The 19227-nt window shown below is 44.5% G+C and overlaps 1 protein-coding gene across 2 annotated transcripts in view; it reads right to left on the bottom strand.

Annotated features, from left to right (window-relative positions):
- LOC107217539 overlaps positions 1–18554 on the bottom strand; it is a 53355-nt gene extending 34801 nt beyond the window's left edge. For both annotated transcript variants that reach the window (XM_046737215.1, XM_046737216.1), the window contains exons 1-2: positions 18479–18554; positions 973–1133 (exon numbers count right to left, since the gene is read on the bottom strand). The gene's annotated coding sequence lies outside the window, so the exon portion shown is untranslated. The remainder of the gene's footprint in view (positions 1–972; positions 1134–18478) is intronic.
- Between the last annotated feature and the right edge of the window lie 673 nt (positions 18555–19227).

Here is a 19227-nt window from a genome sequence, read left to right as displayed (position 1 = left end):
CCCGGGAAACGTACGAGGTGGAAAATCTTTCAGACGATTAACCAAAAAGGACCTAGACACTCCGCTGACGGAGTGTCTACCATCGCACCGGGTGAACACCGTCGGCGACACCGTCGGCTGAGCTCCAAGGGCTTTGGGATTCTCCGGAGGAAATTGAAAAATCCAGTGAAAAGCCCGATCGGGCTCACCGCGCTGCCCCGGGCGGTGGTGGTGTTGGTGTCTGCGCGGCGTGGCTCGCCCGGAGTATTTAATTTAACTTTTTCCTCGCCGCGGCCCCGCCGAATTCTCCATCTTTTTTATCTCTCAACTCGCTTCAGCCACATTTCCAATTTCCCCAAACCATCACCGAGACCAGGGTAGGTTCTCTTTGCCGGCTGTCCCGCATCACGATCGGCTAAGTTCCGCTCGAGGAAGACGACCCGGACAGAGGAACTGAGAATTCGAGACTCGATCCGTTATCGATATCCCTTTTCCGTGGAATGGACTCCATTCCACCCTCAAAAGATGTTCCAGATATGACGTTGGGCTCCAGACAGAGTTCGCGATTCTTTCAGCAACGTGTTTCTCTGGCTTGCATCGCGTGCTTCGAATCTGCGCGGCAATGACAATGAAGAACCAATTTCACCTTCCGAGTACCGCGACACTGTTCCTTTCAGAGATGCCCATCAGACGCCCGATTCTCCGTTTTTACGACTGCACTCGATCCGCTCGTTCTCAGAAACCTCGCGGGGATCAAGACATTTCCTAGTTCTACCTGCCCGTACTGATCCGCCCTTCAATTACTTCTACCTGATACTTGTTCGAAGCTTCGATACTGTCCGTCCGACTACCACGACGGCCAACTCGATACACGGTGAAGCGGCCTCTAAGTATGATTACAGGGCCCACGGCTCCGGACCGAACACTCCGCAGTGACTATCATCTCTCCTAGCTCTTGTACTTAGACTACACCTACGTGTTACGAGTGGATACCTTGTTCAGTCGTCTGCTGCTCCTGCTCCACTCATTGCGACCCGAAATCCAGCGCGCTGAATCAATAACTTCACCGCAATCCCGCCGGCCAGGAAGATCGTTGTGTTATACTGACGTCTTCAAATCGTTACAGGAACCGATCGTGTCTGCTCAGCATTGCTCTGAAAAAAAACAGAAAACTACTTCAGTTCCATGTAGGAAAAGTCCACAGCAAAAGAAGTTGCTGATGCTGAAATCGTATGTGTAGATAAAACCACATAATTGCGAGTTATACTGACATTTCGAACGGTACAATAAATTAAGCTTCATAGCAATCGAGTTGCTTTGTTAAAATTCGTTCTTCTGGGCGGAAGTTGAATTTTTTCAATTTACGTCTGCTCGTTTATGTTAGAATGATTCTGACCACTACTTTCTGAACGAGTGACTACCCAAGTACCAAAATGCTCTTGGGCCGTTTCACAGGCTCTGCAGGAGTGGATTGATAGTGGAAACAACATTCCCTTCAATATTATTCACTCCTGATGGAGCTCCGAGTTCTGATTCAGCGGAAGAGTGGTTCTACCGTCGGAGCGTTGATACTTTGAAAAGATATGGGTTGTATATCGAATGGGAGGGGAAGGTACACTGCAAGAGGCACAACCGCGGTGTTTTCAGCTCATCGAAGATTCATGCCTCGGTATTCGTTCGAATATGTAATCCTACCCACACAACGAAACATAACCAGCATTTTTCCCTGTAACCTGTCCGCCGAGTAATTACATACAACCAACGCCAGGCGGGCGAACATATGTAAAACAAACATATCCAGCAACGGTTTAAGTACGGGTTTCCGTCTCGAAGACCCAGCTCAGCTTCGTCTCCCTTTCTCTCTATCTCTTTTTCGCCTCTGTGACCTGCAGCCGGCTCTGAGTTAATGAAGATCGCCTATCGGCTTTTTCTCATGCCCGCGAGTTTGGAGGTTCGATTTTTTATCGTCAAACGCCTCTTGTCACCCCTTTGAGCCAGGCTAGGTGCGTGAACGGCTCACAAGGAAGATATCCCGGGTCGATCTCTGCAATTTGATTTCTTTTGCCATATGTTATAGTAGACTAAAAACTAAGTGACACGTATTTTTTTTCATCTGATATTAAACACTTCAAGGGATTAAACCACCCTCCAAAGTCAGGCCTGTCAAAGAGCGATTTGCCAGTTTCACCAACAAAAACATTATATTTATTAACTAGTCCAATTGAAAAAGTTTTCTCATAACGATATAAAAAATGTACTTAATTTCAGTTGAAAAAATAACTGCCCCAATCGCCCCTTGATATACCTTACTGTGGAAGGTGGTTTCACCCCCCTAAAAGTGTTGATTTGCAGATAAAAAAAAATACGTGTCGCTCAGTCTTCTATAACATATTATAAAAGAAATCAAATCGAAGAGATCGGCCGTTGCGTATTAATATATATACATATACATATATATACACATAAGAAATTGGCCGAGGTATTTGGCCGGGCTCTTAATCAATGGGAATTCAAGATGCATCGCAGTCCATATCTCATTGCCGCACAGGTTTTATCCAGGTTCGAAGAATCCCGGGCTTGCTCGACGTGTCGAGATTTTGAAAATGACGTATCGGGGTCGCCCAAAGCCGGGACGAGATCAAGATGATAGATGGAGTCTCCGTACGTAGCCCTGCAACTGTGTGAAGCCATGTGCTCCCGGATCCCAAGCTCACCCCGTTGGGTATACCTCGTATAAAGTATACGCGGCTATACACAGGAGCTCCAAATCTGTCCCCCCACTCAGAGGTCCTTCCCATTTTCAAGATGCAGAAAACCAGGGGCCGTGAAACGAAGAACTTGGTCATAAAAATCCACCGAACTAGAGACCAGTTGATGGTTGGGGTTATGGACAGAACCGTGCAGTACTTCAACATCTTGCTTTAAAAAAAACATATTGCATATGAACCTCAAGCTGATGGTAGACCGTAAACATTTTCATGGTCCATTTTGGTCCAGAATGCCGATTTGGCTCAGAAAACTGTTCCGTTATCTACGGCTCTGCGAACTAGCTGCTCTATCCGGTAACCCTAACTAGTCGGAATGAGCCTGATAGTAACCGCGAGTCTGCATACCGGGAAACCGAGCTGGGGGCTTCTGCTCGACTTTACGTGATCCACATCCTGGGCGGCGTGGCAAACATGCCCACAGTTACATGCTTATTGTATATATTTAGATGAAAGCTTGAAGGGAGAGAGCCACGCATCGGAAACTGGCTGACGGAATCAAACGACGCGTCAGTTTAATGTTACCCTAGTGGTAATGCAAGCGGTTACATTTGCCGTTTGACAGGATACAATGGATGGTTTCTACTCGAGTAAGAGACTACGAGCAAATTGAGCCACCACCCCTGTCTCCAGTCGCGGAGTAAAACGATTTTCAACTCTGTTTGAACTGCATGCTTTAGATAAGTAGCCGAAGAAAAAGTAGGACGGTGGTAAAGAAATGATATTATAGTAGTATGAACAAAAAACAAAATACATTGAATCTACCAGCAAGCTACCAGATATATTTTTCACATCTGGTTTGAAGTATTATTATTATTATTATTTTTGTTATTTCTCGTTCTCATTCTGCTTCTCCATTGAAACCCCAGATTTTTTAAGAATTTCAGTGAATTGTGCAGCAGTTGTTTCAAAGATGTATAATAATTTCTTTGCAAAGAAGTGAGAAGATCCACGTGCCTTGCGTGCATATAACCCCAAGTACTGCAATAATTCGTCAATAAATCGCAATTCGTATCTCGGCAGGAAAGATCGGATTCCCGAAAACGTTGGAGTTTACATATAAATAGTTCCCTCGTGCAATATAGGACTGGCATAAAGCCACGTTGCGTTATGCATCGATATAGCAGGTACGTTTATCCGCTGGAGGAGACATAACCGTTGCCACAAATCAATATAACCGCAAACATGGTATGTATTTACGAAGGTGCAGTGCATATTCACTGCTCATTCCGAAGCCCGAATGAGAGAAGGACTGAAACGGACAGAGAAAGAGACAGAGAAAGAGAGAGAGAGAAAATAATGAGGATTGAATTCTAAAATTGCAGCCTTTCAAAATTCATGAGTACGATTTATACGTATTGTATTCAACGGCGTTCCTCAAATGATGGGGAGGGAGGATGGAAGGGCAAGGGCGTGCCGGGCTTTCACCGTCGTACCAGATTAATTACACGCTGTTACGTCAGCCGGTGTTTGTCTCGTGTAAATAAACACACGCCTCGACGCACCTATCGCCGGCTACAAGGTGGAGGACCCCGGTCTCCCAGTCCCGAGGCCGAGATTACCATTCAATAGAAACGGATCCAAAGGACTCCTCGGGGCCGTTATACGGCAAATGACATACCATATTACATCCAGAGCCTCGGACCGGCTTTTCAAGCACGACGTCGAGGGAAAATACGTTGCGTTATTTCTGTCAGGTTCCGTTTGTCAGTGAACGCTTCAGCTGTGACAGTAAAATTCCGGACGATGAAAAATTCGTGGAACGCACCTCATCGGCACCTCATTCATGTCCATGATCTGGCACCGCGATGAAAGAAGTATTACAGGGCCCGTATCATCATTCAAGTATGAATAACCTCGTGACAATAATTAGCTGGCCTCTACCGTGGAGAACGTAGAGAGCGCACCAATGTCCCGGCACAAATGACCCAGAGGGTCAGTAGATTATCGTGGAAAGCAAACGAGGGGGCGTGTATCGGGTTTTCATTGAACAAGCGCCTGCGGAACCTATCTCTTCGGTTAAAAGTGGTTCGGACGTAGATTCGATCGGCGGTCCGTCGGGGTGTCGGCCTACTGCTGGACGTGTGGTGCCTCTTACGAGCGCGTAGACGGCTAACAGGGTTTATCCGGAGCACTGATCAGTCGTTAGCACGTCGACGGCGATGCAGTTGCTCGTGCCATGGACCGGGAGTCGAGTGTCAAAAGGGTCGCCGGTACAGAGCGGTCAGAGACTTGTGGCGAGATAGCAGAGCAGCCTACAGTGGACGAAGCTCATGCCATGCAGCTGCAGTTCGCTATAGGGACTTATATTCAAATGGCGGAGACTAGCGGGGTGGAATGAAAAGAGGTAGATTTTAACGTTCGGCTGCACCCTCAGACCGAGATGTTTTTCAAACGAGACATGCCGGTTGTGTGATGTATAGTGATGATGTGGCGGCCATTAGAGAACACCCTCGTTCGAACCAACGCAGAAGCTCCTTTCTCTACCTCCTTACCGGCAGACATGCAACTCAGCGCTTTGCACTCTTGCAAGAAGTGTTGAACCGAGAAATATATCGAGGATTCCGGGTGGAAATAGGAGAACGGCGAAAAACTCCAATGCGAACTGAACGATTACTCCTCTTACGAACTAAACGACCTGCTCGGCTTTCCTCGAGGGGTGAAGATGTTACAAGAATACCATAGAACTTTACCGCCTTGCTTACAATCTACAGAGGTCATGCAGAATTTGTTGTTATTCTGTTCCGTCGAATGGCTATCCAAGCGGATGCTGCAGCTATAATGGTCTGAAAAAAAACGATCAGTTTTTGAATATTAATCCCCCCTCGCGTCGACTCTCTCCATCTCTCTCTCTCTCTCTCTTATTCTCCCTGGAATGTAACTCTTGAAAACCCTTGCCAACGCGACGATGGAGAGATACAACACGTGGGAAATACACCAAGTAGAACGACCACGAATACGTAAATCATCCACGCTTTTGAAATTTCACTTTCCATAACAAGTGGAAATCCTTAGCGTTATCAGAAGACAAAATCTTGTCCCGAAATTTGGTGTTATCTAAGATCATGGACATCGCTATGACATATTCATCGTTCGTCGCGTCATATATTCCTTGAACTGTCCAGAGCATGGAAAATAAAATGTGGAATAAAAAGTATGGCAGTGGAATAGCGAAATTCAATACTGGAAGGCAATCGCCGCTTTGTGAAAAGGGTAAAAATCTTGGCTTCGTGTATAACGGGGATGTATAGGTATATCCGGGAAGCAAGAGTGGCGGAATGTTTGGCGAGCACTCGTTCTCCAGAGCTGCATTATCCAACCGTTGAATTTTGGATGCAGAAAAGTTTAGAGAGGAGGTGACGGGGGTCATCATAGCTCGCGCAATAGTCGGGTAGTTCGACTGGAAGAGCCAATCGTATACCGTGAGTAAGAAGAGAGGCGGGAGCGGAGGTTCTTTCGCCGGTCGAATGACGGGGCTGAATATTTATCAAGCGCACGTCCCTCGCTCCTTTTTGTGCTCAGACTCTCTTCTGCACGGGCATAGACGACGCCGTCGACGTCGACGTCGACGCGGTATCGCGCACCTAGCATAAAACATCCCATTATCTATCGTGAAAGCCTCTTCCCGTCTCTTCTCCCGGGACGCCATAACAGTAGCCCTTCTTCGCTGAATGAAACTATACAAACTACGGGTACGAGACGAGGCGAAATGGGGTGAGATACACGAGCCCATTCTCTTCCAGTTGCTTCCTGCGCCTGAGTTACCTTCCAGTCAGTCTCCTACTACACCCTGAGTCGAGGAAAAGGGAGAGGTGCGAAGAAGATCGGAGAGATTGATTAAACGGTTCGAGACTTTGGCGTTTTCCTTTTACCGCTCAACAGCCACCCGCCAACGCTGCCACTGACTCGTCTCCAGCCCTTCCACCATTTTCACCCCTCCTCCTTTACCCCCTAAAGTCGGTGGTCTTGTAATCACTGTTGTCACAGGTGGGCTGCATCGGACCTCCCGTTAAGCGACCTTTAATTACGGAAGCTCATATAGTCGCCAGCTTCTCATGTCCTGCTGCTTAATGGCCTCAGCATGGCACTTTGGTCGGTGTCTTTCCCCAAATCGAGCAGAAAACGGGCGTCGTTTCGTCCTCGGAGATCATAATTGAATTGCTCGTTCACGGCTTGACTGCTGTTTCCTTCCTCTTTGAACCCTTTCGTGTTCAACATTATTCTAAGTAAAGTGAGACGTCAATTTTTTAACTCAACTCCGTGAGTACAGTTTTTCGAAAACGCTAAGTCGACAGGGCTTCACCTTTGAGTCAGCTTTCGGATGACCTTGACCTCAGGTTTCACGTCCAACCACAACGCGAGATCAAGGATTAGCTTCTATTTATCAAGGAAAGCGTCGGGTTAATCCAGACCGAACCCAACAGCCGGAGGTTTCCGATCCAATGATCTGGGCGGGTTCGGCCCTGGGGAAAACGGCAACACTTAAGCGCAATTTCAACGTATCGAATGCTACCGAAAGCACAAGGATGGTTAATCAGCGATAATTGCCATGCGTTTCAACGGCAAATTCTTCCAACAGCTTGCCAGATTAAACGCAATCGTATAGTGACACCCAATTTAGATGACGTATCAGAGGAGACGTCGATTTTATTTCCTCGATGCTAATAAGTGAATCGCCCTAACGACGAATTTTGTTCAAAACTCCGTCGCACGTGTGTATCGGATGGTAATCCAGTTAACCGGCTTAGGGAGTTGGCTAATTGTCGGCGGATCGTAATCCGGGACTCTATCAGAGGCAGACAAGCATCATACCTTTCCTAGTATCAGCGCTGGAATCCGAGCATCGATATCTTCTCTGAATCGGATTTTCATCTTTCGGTAGGTACCAATTGGACCTACGGAGAGTTTCGCGGATCGCGCAGATGAGCTTGCGGATGAAGTCCTGCGGGCAAAATGCATAAGCGGACCGGCAAGCCGGGGCAGAATTAAGACGCGGCGGCTGATGGAAACCCGGCCAGCATCCCGGATTCCGCGGTCGCAATCAAATATTCAACGAAGACTGAGCTGCAAAGTGGTAGAATCCCCGTTCACCACCCCGCGGGAATCGAGCATAGAGCCTAAGTCCAAAGAGGCCTGCAGGCGTCCCTTCCGCGCTTCGTCAGAGCCGATTCCACGGATGGCTTATGAGCTGCAGGCTAAGGTTGAGCCGTGGAGTGATGAAATATAGAGAGGAGTCCTCGTATTCGAAAAGCGCAAGTTTCGTTTCGTTTTTCCCCTCTGCTTTGACCCGAGAAAAATGATCGCACTCCACTCGATGCATTAGTAGCTATGCCACTTCACAACGCTTTCCCCATGAGAAATTCATCGAAGTAATCGGTTTTGCTCGACGTTGGATTCTGCGTAGGTGTTCAGGTGCTACTATAAACTGAAGTCGGCTCCCAATGTCTTTCCAATTTCAATGACATCGTTATTGACTCCGATAGATTCTGAGCGCTATCGTCGTCTAGTTCCTTGGATTATACCGAGCTGGGTTGAATTGTCTTTTGCTACTTCGACTTCGAAACGTCTTCACCATTTCTGGAACTTTTTAACACGAGAATTCAATGTCCAAGCTGCTGCCACCATTTCTCACCTTCTTCAATCTTTCCCGAATTCTTTTATGACCAGTACATTTCACTGCCAAATCGCCTCTTGACATGCCTTACTTTGGAAGGTGGTTGATCCTCCGCAAAGTATTCAAGAGTACGTGATTCAAAAAAAAAAAATATGTGTCGCTTAGTTTTTACTCTACTATAACATATTATAAAAGACACGAAATTGGAGAGATCAACCTGGGATACCTTCTTCGTCAGAAACGGATATCGCTTCGATCACACTTGGCATGGACAATTTGAGATCCGTTTACTTTTCCGCATACTATCCAGCCTCGGTTTGCGGAACGATGATGAAGCCTCGCGCGGTATGGCGCCCTGAGAATTCGGATCGATGAAGCGAGAGCGCAGACCACGTACACCGACGTTCCACAACGCGTCATTCTCGGAGATTACAATTCGATCTATGCGCGCCGTGGCGGCACATACCTAGATAAATGCCGTGTAGTGTTAACTCGATGAGATTACCGAGTCCGGCTCTTATCATCCGGTTCGTGGCAAAACTCCAGCTGGTGAGTTTTCCAAAAGTAACGAGCCTCGAGTTGAGGTTGAGAAAAACGCTGTTGTTACGTCCTCCAGACCTTATATTCCATTCCGACACTCAATTATAGTCACTTTACACCCTGCATCCTCTCCTTCGTTCTCTCAAGGATTTTTTTATTTATTTTCATATCTTTGACAAGGTTTTCGGCGGTTTTCCGTGTCCATCGTGCGAATCTGGGTGTTTCTACTGTGACTGCCAAACTACTGCTTTCTCGTCCTTCCTCTCTTACTCTTGTAAGTTCGAAAACATAATTGTGATAAACAAGGATGATTATTATTATTATTATCTTCACCGAGTCAGCAGGTTTATCTCTATACTGCAACTAGCAAGTCTTCTACATTTTCTAACCTCATATACTCCCATCCTAGCTTTCTCACGAGTCAGTTCTCATTCTATCTCTGCATCCCTGTCCAAGCCGACTCCTTTGCATCAACCACTGTCATAATTCAATTATTTGATCTTTAACAATAAGCCAACTATACCACTTAAATTGTGTACCTCCTTTAAAACCGATTCCTTTCTTCTATTATCATTTCCTGCAATGGGAGTAGTAGCACGTAAGTTCATAATCGACGTGTACGAACCCTAAAACAGTCAAACAATGCCTTGGCTAAGCGTAGAATTGGTTCAGGTAGTCGCTCATCGAAAACTACGCGCTCTACCCAGTAACACTGCATTGCCGGAGAATGGAAAAGATTTGTTTGTTTCACATTAGATTTTTATGATTTCATGATACTCTACGAGACTGTCGAGATTCTTCACGATCGAGGCATTGGGTTTGGACGATTTGACGACATTGCCGCATCACCACCGGTAATATTGGACGACCGGTTGAAACTGCAGAGCTGAATTTCCCCAGAGCCAGACAATGAGAAAACGCGTCATAGCTCTGGGGGTTAAGCTCGCGTTGACATCTGGCGTTTCGTATAATAGAAAACGACGAGCTGCTCGCGAGAATCCGGAATGAAAATTAGCGTAAAAATTATTCGTCACAGATAGCTGCCGGCCATGGATTCATTCACCCGGAGTTTTTGGGACCATTGTGAAGCGTTGGCCGGGGGCTGTTTCGCCCTGCGGGTTACCTAGCCGACGGTTCTTCCATCGTCGTAGAATCGCGTCACGGTTAAGAAGACGCAGCAATGCGGTACTAATTTTTGTCGGGTGGACGGAACAGGGAGAAAAAAAGGGGGAAAAAGAAAAACGTAGACGAAGAAAAGGGAGAAGGAACTGTATTTGTACGATTCGCATGGACGGTTTCCATGCATTGTGGGCGCTCCGAGCAGGTATTGCGAGGTAAAATGTCACCACCACTTCGGTGAGATAAAGAGAGGGTAGGTATGTACCTACGCGTTATGGAAAAAGAGAGAAAGAGATAGAGGGAGAGGGAGCTGCGCACCGGGCTGTCTGAGAATAAGAAGAGGAGCTCAGCCGAAGAGATAGATATCGCGTAATAAAATTGGAAAGAATTAATCCAATTCGAAAGACGGCGAGCCGGCCTTGAGGGAGGCTGCTGCACAAAGGTCAAAGGCGGGTAATTCAATATGATTCAACAAACAGTTTAATGGGGATTACGCTGGGTGAAACCGGGCGGAAGAACCGCTTCGGGCACCCTTGTAAATATAACCAGGCAACTCGAACGCCAACGACGACGACGTCGACGACGAAGATGCGAAACGAGGATCAGGTACGCGGGCATTCGAACCTATCAGAGACTCGAACCCTTGGTTTCGACCTCCAGAGATGAACGAACGTGGAAGGGGGGAGGAGGGCGCGTATTCGATTATGTAAATCTGAAACCTTGGCTATTCATTAAACTTCAGTTAATACGATCCTGAAAACGGCTCTAATTCCATCTCCAAGATTTATTCCTACAGCGACGGGTATGAGCGAACTCTCCAGCAAATTTCAGTCGGAAATCTTATCCTTCCAGGTTCGACGAACTTTAGGGTGCCGACACCCGGCCAAGAACGAAAGCCTGGTCGATTTTTTAATCAAGTTTACCTGGATGTTACGCAAACAAATCATTATGCGACGCAAACTTCGATTTACTACTCGAGTACTTAGAAATACTTGATGTTTTGAAATATTGGTACGTCAATGTCTACTGTTTGAACGTTAAAAACAACATTTTACATTATTAATTCGTGAACCGTCAACCCAATCTGACTAAAAAAAAAAAAAAAAGAAGAAAACACTGTACTTTGTATGTGTGCACTGTACAAGTATGTTAATTTCTAGGGAATAAAATTAGTACGGAAAATATCGTTTCTTTACTGCACTTTGGGAAAAATTTGAAGAAACTATGTCGTTATTTTGTACCTAACTTAATGTCGGTTGAAAATGAAAAGCATTTTAACTCTCACCCTGAACTGATTCGTTTGTGAAATAAACCTATGCGTTGTTACCTATGTACTACATAATTACGTGAAATGTGAATTTTGTCATGTTTAAACAGTAAACATTAACGATGAATCACTTAAGACCGCGAGAATTTACAGTATTCGAAAAGAAAGAAACCGATACTTGTCCCCTCAATAAATTTATCCATCAGTCTCAAACTCTGCGCTCATTTTTATTGGCGCTAAATTTTGAGTCACGGTTTCGAAATGGGGGAAAAAAAACTCCTTTAGATGAAAACAAAGGTTCGGAGATAACGGTTGTTCGACTCGTTGGGAGTCGGCCAGAATCGACGGAGGCTCGATTCGGGCTGAATTTGAATTCAAACTCGGTTCTGCACGTGCCAGGGTATCCCTTTCGTTTTTTAATTACGCCCCTTGCCCTTGGAGCAATAAATATGGGAGGAAGAGGGTTTCGGGTTTTAAGGGGTTCTCGCAGTGTTCGTACCGAATTCAAAGCTGACGGAGGGGCAACGGCTGATTACATTACCCGTTGTGCTCTTTTTTTAATTTCCCTGAATTATTCCCACCCGATTCCCCGATTCGCGGATAAATTTCGCAGGTTGAAATTTTTCCGCTGGTGTAGAGAAGAAAGAAAAAAACCAAGAAAAAAAAAAATGCACGAGAAGAGAAAGATCGATCCTGCCTCGGTCCAAGGATCCGCAGCTTATAGATATAGAGACGCAAGCACGCGCCGCTGTCCGGATCCGCGACGTGTCGAGAAACCGGATGCGGAAAGAGTATTCATAAATCTAGTAACATCAATCTGGCGAAGAATAGAGAGGAGTAGGATAAGAAAAAAAAATAAAAAAATTGCAGCCGAGAAGGGGAAAAGGAAGAGAATAAAGCACGCCACGGGAAGCCGCAGAAACTCTGAAAGAACCGGGTGATTCAGGGTTGCGTGAAGCCTGTGCAAGTAGCTTATACAGCTAGCCGCGAGCTTTGGCATGACAAAACAGAAAACTAGCGTTGCGTGGAAACGACCAAGAACTCGGTTATTTATTTAGTTTACCTCTTTGCTTTTTCTTATTCTTCTTCCCCCCCTCCCCGCCCCGCCACCACACCGTTGTTTCTTACCGCCAGCTTTTCTTCGCCGAGGAGACAATCTCCAGCAACTCGAGTTAATCAAGAAAAATAAGCAGTACTTTCGAGTTCCGGCGAAGCAAATGCGAAAGTGCGGAAAGACACTGTCGTTGGTTTCGGCAGAAGGCAAATGCAAAGGCAAAGGCAAAGGCAAAAGCAAAGGCAACGTCTATGGCAGAGGCAAAGGAGGGAAGAGTCTTATTAAGGAGAGATAATATTCCGTATAATAAGTTAGTGCTTTGCGGCCGCCGGGGTAGCTAGCAAGCGTAGTAGTCGAGGCGGCGTTATCTTTCCTCTTTCCTGTATTGGTATTTACACTCGCTGTGGGAATACCGCAAGTATTAAAGGCGGGCGAATGAGTATATACATGTACACACATACGTAACACACGGACACGTATATACAGGGACGCATACGATGTATGTATATATACAGTTTGGCATCTTCGCAGCGAATGAACTTCGCTCGCAATGTATAAAATAGCCACTCCAGTTTCGCTCGTTTCTTAGAGACTGAAATCTCCGACTCGTTTCTCTTTTTTCACCACTTTCTAAACATTCTGGAACCCTCAAGTTACCTGCGCCCTCTTACCTGCTGTAAGATCAATCGCGGAGCTGCGATGGAATAGGATACTTTACTGAATTAGTCGGATTTTAACGAGCAGAAATACGTCGAGAGAACGTGCAAAACTGCAGCGTTTATCAATTTCATTTCAACCCGTTCAACAGTATCGTACGATATTTTATGAACGTGTAAATTCAAAAACCATAAATATGTTAACTTTACATGAAGCATGATTAAAATAATAAAATCCAACGGTTGTAAGGAGTTACTTTCAGCAGAAGATTCATACAGAATCAAAATGTAATCCAAGTGGAATGGCAAAGAGTAAGAATTCCGTGTTATTATCAACAAGATAATAATATAAAATTAACATTTTATAAATGTCAGGTCCCGCGTTGCAACAGTTATTACGTTTAGGATTTTAATATTTCAGGTTCGTTGAATCAACATTATTTTTGTTGTTGTATCGATTGTAAAACCTGTTATCAAAATCTCAAAAAATGAACACAATTTTCCAGTAAACGCGCAACATTAACCGGTCTTACGGTTGGATTGGCAGAAATATTTTTGGAGACATTTTGGGACAAGTAAAACATGTTTTCAACCGTGCGGATGTTGTTCGGAACGCTGAAATTTTCACGGTGTGGTTAGAAATAGAAGAAACTACGTGTAGGAAACACTTTCGAGCTGAACGACGAATTACATTTCGTAAAATGTATATATTGTACAAAGAAGAGATTTAAGAAACGGAAGAAATGAAAAATAAAGGAGCCAAAATGATAGAAGAAGGGAAAAAAAAATATATAAATGAAAATAAAGTAGCGAGGCATTTGTATTCGTCTACGATCACGGAAGACGTTCGAATGGGTATATACCGGTAAAGATTGAGAGGAGTTGGAAAGCCCGCGGCGATGAGGAGGAAGCCCAGGAGCAGGAACGAGTGTGTCGTGTAAAGGGGAGAAGAGCCAGGGGTCGGTGTGCGGATCGGATCCACTCGACCGTGACAGGAGTGACACGAAGCGACGTCTCTTTAAGAGTACAAAGGAGGTCGAGGGAGGCAGCAGCATCAGCTAGCCGGAGGGATCCCATTCCCGAGTTCCCGAGTTCCCGAGTTCCCCGTGTGTCCCGCAAGCCGAGATCGGATCGAAAAATAGAAGCGTAAACAGTTGTGACATATGCCGGTTTATGTAAACAGGGATTAGCGACTCGAGCATTAGAGGTATACACAGACGCAGCGAATGCGAAACGTTGCACACGCAACCGTTGACAAGAGGGACAAAAAGTAAGCAGAGGGACACAAAAAATGATGAAGAGAAAAGAAAGCCAAAAAGAAAAAAAAAAGGAAAAAGTAGAGAGGAGAAAAACGCAAACAGGGATTTGCGAAAATCTAACCGCTGCGCCTGCAACTCCACATGACTGGGACACTGGGCTGGACCCCGCATTGTTCACCGATCCCGGCGATATCGGGCCCAGCGATCTGGAATGGTTTCACGGTCCGTGCTGATCCCCCTTCTTCGGGATCGGTCTCCGGAGAACCAAGAGTGACAGAGACTCGGATTCCCCGCCTTGTCTACGAGCCAACTCGCCGACTTGGACGGTATCTCACGACGTTTTTTTAAATCCAATTTCACCGACCACGCCTTCCGCCGACTCTTCAATACAGACTTAATGTACCCACCAGTTCATGACTGAGCGTATAATGTCCCGGTGCGAGTTCAATTTCCGACGGTGTTAATCTACGATACTAATTTCTTCCGACCAGATTACTTTCTGGACCACAACACTGGCTATGGGAGGTCTCACTCGTCATTTCACTTCGTTGACTCCTTCGACTTACTTTCCTTACTCTTCCGCACCACGTCCTGGAACCTGAGCGTTCGATCATTCGTGTCAGGAATCGCTTCTTCGGAACCGGTAATAACCTTGGGGCCTTGCTTCTGTTACCCGGGAAAGAAATATCTCAGTCACCATTGTCCGTTTCTGATGTTCCTCATGCGTCCGAAGCACTTCCACTTCCAAGAAAAGTGCCCCGAATGTACCTCACCAATGTTCCTCATTCTCTGATACGTAGTAGTACATGATAAAACATTATACATGTGTTTCAATCATCTGTCAACTCGGCCGTTTCAGGGTTGAAAACTACCCCTTAAGTAGATTTCTTGTAATATCTCGATGAGGACGTAAAATTTTTTCATAAAACTGAATTCGACCCCGATCATTCGCTATCAACAGACGATAATACATCCTGTCTTTCTATTGTCACAAGCTTACTGGCATCCGGTGAAGAGAATGCCGAAGATACATTCACAATCGCTGAATGTCGGGGCAAATTTTTCAAACATACACACCTAAGACGACCCAGAGTTGTTGATGCGGCTCTAATCGGTAGGCTTTAGAGCTGATGGCGACGATACCATCTATGCACTGGTAGCCACCTCGGGGTGACTAGACTCTCCACAGGAGGTCCAATCCAGTCCCGGTATTATGGCTGGCTTGGCGAACGTCCAGTTACGACACCTCGCCAGGTAGTCGATCCGTCACGACTCCCGCAGCCGATTGTCCTCGGGCACCGTGCCTTCGCCTCGGATCGCCAACGCCAAACCCATCCCATGAATAATCAGGGCCAGCAGTCATTGTCCACCCCTGGGAAAAGAGCTCCGTCGACACTTGGAAGCTTTCGAAAATACTCGAGGTTAGCACAGCGAGGAGTCTCAAATTCCTAGACACAATGCGGTGAAAATATGCACAGGAGGAAGGTTTGTTTTTGAATTGTTTTTTTTTTTTAAACTGCCACTCGTAAAATTTGTATCAAATACTATACAAAAAAAAATTACTTATCGCGAAACTTGGATAACGTAGTAAAATATCTAGAGGTTTATGAGCAATGATTAAGTGCACCACGATACAAAAAAATAAATATAAACTAATATACATACAAGTTCGAAAAGTGTATACATAAAAATGAATAAAAAATATAAAAATAATTGATAGCGACTTCTAAATATTCTCCTACCTCCTCCAGGTTTTAAGACAATTTTTTTTTTTGTCAGCATTCGACACAAATTTTCGAGTGCGACGTTGAAAAAAAAAAAGAAAAAAACAGTTTAAAAAATGAACCACCCTAATGCACACTCTTACGCTATTTGTATCATATAAATTTGTCGACCACTCGAGTATGTCAATCAGAGTTTAAATTCGGCCCGATATAACCTGACTACTCGGGGGCGCAAAGAGCCGTCAGATGCAGATAACACCGGAAATGAAATTCGGTTTACGTATCGAGTGCAGGTCGAGATAGCCGGCGAAATTATAATCCCGAATCGAGCCTCCGGCCTGTAGGTTGTTCCTGCAGGTATACCGACCGGCTTTGTTTTGTTATTCCAAGGCAAACATTAACCCGTTCTATTTAGCTAATCGTAATAGATCGTGCGGTCGACTGGACCGGACATTGGCCCCCTGTACGAATTAATTAACCTTACACGTATACACGTATGTTTGTTGCATGGGGGGCTGATCGTGAGCAACAACGAGACCCTTGTCCTAACACGGAAAGGCAATTCGTAGCGACGAAGAACAAATCTAAATTAACACCCACCTAAAACTGTGGGCCGGGTGAAACACCGGGCATAAATATTTTTCGGATCGTTATTTACCGGGGAGAAACCTGCGCAGCCGAAGAAAACAACCCAGAGAATAGAGAGAGAGAGAGAGAGAGAGAGAGAGAGAGAAAGAGAGAGAACTAAAAAAAGTAAAAAACAGAGTTATACGCAGAGCCGTTACTATTGGCCGGATTCCAAAAATCCATCCGATGAAATTGACTATAGTTTTACCTCTTCGTTTCTGCGGACAGTCTTCCATAGGTTGGAATTTTTGCGAAAGCTCGAGAGAAAAAAAAAAAAAAAAAAAAAGGAAAAATAAAGAACGAACGAAGATAAAGAAACACGCGAGAGCCCCCGAAGTGAGTAGAGGGTGTTTTACCCTCGCATGAATGTAAAGGCTGTAGGTCAGCCCTCGGTTTAGCATATTTGAATATTGATAGACGCCTCACATCCCCGTGCACTTGGACCCAAAATCGCCCTCGAGTTTCGGCTTACCTCCGAACCGCGGCCACCTCAGGAATCAATCTTCGATGAGCCGAAGACCCTGCGTAAAAGCCGGTCAGTGACTCGTTTCGGTTTTCAGCAATATTGCCGGTCACCCTGCATTATTATTGGCGAAATTACACCGGTTGACAAAAATTCACGTTTTGTGTGAAACGTGAAAACTTTTCACCGATTATGGTAGGAACGACGTTCAGTGTAATGGAATTGATATTCGAATATTTTACATACGAGCAGTTTTATTCTAATTTGATTTTTTTAGTTTCTTTAAAAATACTGTTTTTATCAACAACAATTACGTTATACGTAATGTTACAGTTATCTGGTCAACTAAATTTTCTAACAAGGAAGGTGCTTACTAATTTTTAAATATCTATAATCTACCTTCATTCTAGAAGTATATTTTCTTTTTTTTTTTTGATTCGACCAGGTTTAGTTTTTGTGTTACAGCTTTTTGTGTTACGGTAAAATTTAATGTCTATCGTTTCGACTTATCTTCCTTGATTCAGGGTGTTTTGTCATTTATTGTAACCAATCAACTGGTACTTGCAGTGAATAAAATACCCTGAATCAAAAAAGGTAAATCAAAACGATAAGCATTCAATTTTACTTGTAGCAGCTGTAACACAAAAAATAGACCTGATCCAATCAAAATAAATATAGTTTTATAACGAGGATAGATTATATGTATTTAAAAATAAGTAAGCACCATCCTTGTTGCAAAATTTTGTCGACCACTGTTATTATCGCAAAACTGTCGTTACTGTTGTTGTTGTTGTTGTTGTTATATATTCGTAAACAGTAATCTGGACCGGTGATTGCAGCGCGGAAAATATAGCGTAATTAATCCAATTATCGTCGATAATCGATCCTCGCACTGACCCGCCTAATCGTTAATACCGAAATAATTATATTTAATCCCTGATTATCGTTCATCTATGCAGATGTACAAACGGCGTAGACGGATTACTGATCGTTATAATATTGCACGTGTGAAAATTTGATAAAGCAACGATCGTTTACTTGGCGGGTAAACATCGAATACCGGTGTTCAAAGTGTGGGAAAAATCAGTCACTGCAATCGGCATGAAATTAATTTTCACTCCACTGTGAATTATTGATAGTTTGGGCAAATATTTCGACAAATTTTCATCGCACGATATCAATTCGCACTTTTGTCGCGTCTGGGGAATTGATTTCGCGAAAGTTTGCTCAGCGAATGGAGAACCGCGGGAATGGTGAATTAAAGAGAAAGAGGGAGGGAGAGAGAGCGTGAGAGTGTCGTAGAATGGAATCGGCTGTATGTACCGGAGTGTTGCTCTGTCACGAGTAAAATCTACAACACAACTCTCTATACAGTCTCGCCCCGTGTTATAGATTAAAGATCGATACTCACGGCACAATGGAAGAATATAGACGCGCACCCCCCGTGCCGATGTGATGCAGTCTGCACCCCCTGTAGCAGTGACATGTCCCACCTTCACCCTCCCGCCCTTCGACTCCCGAATTTATGCCTCCGCATACCGGGTGATCGCTATAAATCAGCCACGGGCTGCACCGATTTTTTAAATTTCAGTTCTACGCGTTGCAGCGATGCCCATTGAGCTGAAAATAATAAATGCATCGATTAATTGAGTTGAGACAAATAATCGAACATGACTTGGTTGAATCGGTGAAAAATTAATCGATCAATCGATTATTTCGTATTTTCTGAAACGGTGTGTTTGAAACGAAAATTTCGTAAATTTTAGTACGTAGTCCTAATGGCGGAATAAATTTTTGATAATTTCGAGTTTCTTTCAAAATATTTTTCAATTTCGGGTGACAATATTCATTCGCCTTTCACTTATTAAATCGAATAGGTGTATCAGTATGCAAGACATCGTTCGTATTGCATCGTTCATGGGAGTAAAAAAACAAAAACGATTTTGAAAAAAAGTCGATTATACTCGATTAATCGGAAAAAGATTATCGATTTAATAATTCTTAATGCATTGCTGGAGAGACAGTGATTCGCTTGAAAATCAAACAAATGATTGTTCCAATGCATCTGCATTGATTTTGAGTAATTTTTATTCGTTTTCACCTTGTCGTGTTGATTTTCGATCAGTGACCAATTTTTCCTCTGTTTTTTGGTGATTTTCA

The sequence above is a fragment of the Neodiprion lecontei genome, chromosome 4 (assembly GCF_021901455.1).
Source record: "Neodiprion lecontei isolate iyNeoLeco1 chromosome 4, iyNeoLeco1.1, whole genome shotgun sequence".
In the NCBI taxonomy this organism is placed as follows: Eukaryota; Metazoa; Arthropoda; class Insecta; order Hymenoptera; family Diprionidae; genus Neodiprion; species Neodiprion lecontei.
The sequence above is the reverse complement of the archived record's forward strand: the minus strand, read 5'-3'. Positions and strand labels throughout refer to the sequence as shown.